General features: G+C 41.7%; 1 long non-coding RNA gene across 1 annotated transcript; it reads right to left on the reverse strand.

The window, feature by feature from the left end:
* Positions 1-1,370: 1,370 nt before the first annotated feature.
* LOC114165262 (uncharacterized) lies at positions 1,371-3,374 on the reverse strand. The gene is made up of 2 exons (XR_014984103.1): positions 2,450-3,374; positions 1,371-2,358 (listed from the first exon to the last, which is right to left on the reverse strand). It is a non-coding gene; the product is annotated as an uncharacterized LOC114165262 (long non-coding RNA).
* Positions 3,375-3,677: the final 303 nt, after the last annotated feature.

The raw sequence follows: 3,677 nt of genomic DNA on the forward strand, positions 1-3,677 counted from the left end.
GGATTAAGGAAGTGCTTCCTGGAGGGGCATACAGAATGGAAACTTTAGACAGAACCTCCATACCCAGGACATGGAATGCCGCAAATCTGCGTTTCTATTTTAGTTAAGTACTCTATTTTCTTTCTTCCCATATTTTTGTTAATTGTGGACACAGTTTCCTCCTGTTTGAGATAATAAAACCTCACACTCTTTTTCCCTGTTACACAACAGGGTTTTTTAACGAGGTGGGAGTTATTCACATAGTGTGTTCTAAAAATCCTTTACCAAAAACCTCAGTACGCTGAGGGCCAAATCGGACCGACTCCATCGTTAAACCTCAGTACGCTGAGGGCTCAATCGGTCCGAATAAATCGCTAAAACCTCAGTACGCTGAGGGCTTGATCGGACCGACTCTATCGTTAAACCTCAGTACGCTGAGGGCTCAATCGGTCCGAATAAATCGCTAAAACCTCAGTACGCTGAGGGCTCAATCGGTCCGACTACATCGCTAAAACCTCAGTACGCTGAGGGCTTGATCGGACCGACTCCATCGTTAAACCTCAGTACGCTGAGGGCTCAATCGGTCCGACTATATCGCTAAAACCTCAGTACGCTGAGGGCTTGATCGGACCGACTCCATCGTTAAACCTCAGTACGCTGAGGGCTCAATCGGTCCGAATAAATCGCTAAAACCTCAGTACGCTGAGGGCTCAATCGGTCCGACTACATCGCTAAAACCTCAGTACGCTGAGGGCTTAATCGGACCGACTCCATCGTTAAAACCTCAGTACGCTGAGGGCTAAATCGGTCCGAATAAAACGCTAAAACCTCAGTACGCTGAGGGCTTAATCGGACCGATTCCATCGTAAAACCTCAATACGCTGAGGGCTAAATCGATCCGAATACATCCCTAAAACCTCGGTACGCTGAGGGCTTAATCGGTCCGACTCCACCGATAAACCTCAACACGATAAGGGCTGAATCGCTGAAGTTTCAGTACGCTGAGATTAATCCAACTCGGAAGACCATACAATTGAGTGCATATTTGAAGATGCAGGGTGATCTGCTCAAAATGTCCAAGGTACTTCTTTCAATTAAACCTCGGTTTCAACATGGTCCTAGCTTATAGGCTTATTATTTCTTCTTAAAAGTTATATATATGTCTGCGGCGTTCCAAATTGATATATGTATTTTTTCTGAGTTTATACAAGTATGGATTAATTTGATACATCTATGATTCCTCTTACCTTTTCATTTATTATTCCACAAACATCTCACACCATATTACTTTCTGTTATACTTTCGTTCCCAGAAAAAGTGGTCCAAATTCACGTATCACTCTATTTAGCAATTCAAAACCCCATTTATAAGGATTCATGAGTCAGCATGCCTTAAAGTTAAACATTTCTTCGGGCGTTCCCTAAATCCCAAACTAAAAAACAAAACAAGACAAATTTACGCCAATGTTCACAAAAATTCAAAATCGTTCTAAAACTAGGAAATCTTAAACTGTTACAGACATATTAATCATCAGTTATCTCAACGAGTTGGCCATCCACCACCTCCTTGGTAATATCAGCACCTGAAATATCAGCCTCGGGGCAGAGTATTTTGACTTGGTTCAAAGCCAGTTGAAACCCTTGATTCAAAGTGGTGCATAACTGGTCGGCCATTTCTTCCTTTTCATTTTCCAGTTTCTTGCATTTTTCCACCAATCCTTGAACCTGAGTTTCATAAGCTTCCATCTTCGGAGTCAGCTCATCGACCTTAACCCTCAGATTTGTCAACTCAGTTTCTTTGTCACCGAGTTCAATTTCTTTGTCTTTCAAGACTTGACGGATCTTGACGAGCTCGGCGGCGTCTAATCGGAGTTTCGCCATCTCTTTCTTAGAAGCCTCAACTTCACGTATCAAGCTAGCTTCTTTTAACTCCAATGCCTCTAAACGATTGACCAAGAACAGCGAAGACGCCTCAGCCTGATGCAAATTACGAAGCAGTCCTTCTCGGGTCGAGTTGGAAACTTGTTTTGAGAGGATAACATCATCAGCAGCTGAAAAGTTGTGAGCACGTCCGTGAGCTATGTGCTCGAAATCCTCATCCTAGAAGCTTTTCCTTGAACTCGTCACTGTCGCTTTGCGGATCTCCATTATATCAGGCAGAGAGTCAATAGAGTCCGACGTCTCCGATATAGGAGGTTGATTTCCCCCGACTACCAACTTCCTCTTTTTTGAAGTTGGCTCTCGTATAGTGATTCCGGGTCCGCTATCCGACTCCTTGCGAGAGGATGAACCCTGGACTGGGGAGCTCGCCCCGATCTTAATATTTGTTTTTTTTTGATACGACGCAGAAGGTCCTTTTGAGAGAGAGCCATCTGCCTTTCTGCGAATTTAGAAAGATCAAAATTCAAGAGTTAAAGGCACAAAATTTCACCAAAATAAGCAATAAAACTTTGTTAAAGTCAGATTAATACCAATGAAAACTCTTAAATCTACTTCCCGGTACTCAAGCTCTAAGATCTTTCGAATGTCGAAAATGACTTCTAGACCCATCAACTCCTCACAGGCCTTTCGATCAACCGGGTTTAAGTCTTCAAGTTGACGTGTGATCTTTGGAGAGGGATTTTTTGTCCAGTACAGAGGGAACCCTTCTAATAAAGTTGGGTTGTGGGAAGGTGCCAAGATTTTTATAAAAGCCCCTTTAAAGCCTTTTTAGGAAGATTGGTATAATGCAAAAAGAGCTCGGCCACTTACTCCATTCAGAGAGGTCCACAATAACTTCGAGCTATTTTTTAGCTTAAAGAAATACAGAAACATGTTCGGTGTAGGTCGGATCCCAAGGCCATTACACAAGATATGAAAAGCTCGGACGAAAGCCCAATTATTGGGATGTAATTGAGCAGGCGCCACGTTTAACGCGGATAATAATCCTTTTTCGAAGTCGCTGAAAGGGAGTCTGAAACCGAGCCTTTCAAATAAGGTTACATAAACAAAGGTGAAAGTCTGCAAAGGCGGGAGAGTGCCATCCCTGCACACGGGTTCATCTAATTCACATAATCCCACAATTACGTCGTTTTCATCATCCTTACATAAAGCTTGTTTCTCTCTAAGGGTTTGGATTCGTCTTTCAGTGCAGAAACCAGTACACTCTCTCTTTAGATTTAACGGAGCCCAAGGGTATTAAGAATCATAGGAAGTCATCTTTGAATCTACTAAGGTCAAAAACAAAAACTTTTAAGCATTTTTAAAGCATAAACCCTAGAAACCTCTTGGAAATAGACAAAAAGACGACGAATATGAATCCCAAATATACCCGTTTTCTTTAGAAATTGGAGTTTTCGTCCTTCCTTTTTTATATAGAAAGATTTTTTTGAAAGAGATATAAAGGCAATCTATGGAATCCGGTAACAATTGAAATCAAATTAGGGTTTATCAAACATAAAGGTTTAAAGAAATAGAAAGAGTGGACACACGATAATGTCGTCATTAACAAACAAATCCAGAAGGGATAAGCGAAAAACACACCTTCACCGGAATCGCGGACAGGGAGAATAAAAACACAATGAGCAAAAGTCGCGAGAGAAGCGCCAGACGAAAATCACTGAAAATGGTCGTGAATAGATAAGGAAGGAAGCAAAAGAGGTTTTAGGAGACAAAACGGTTACATCTGTTTCAAATTACATCCGTTAGATTTCAAAAAGC

This window comes from Vigna unguiculata, chromosome 1 (genome assembly GCF_037176805.1).
Source record: "Vigna unguiculata cultivar grain cowpea cultivar isolate G323 ecotype 2 chromosome 1, ASM3717680v1, whole genome shotgun sequence".
NCBI classification, from domain to species: domain Eukaryota; kingdom Viridiplantae; phylum Streptophyta; class Magnoliopsida; order Fabales; family Fabaceae; genus Vigna; species Vigna unguiculata.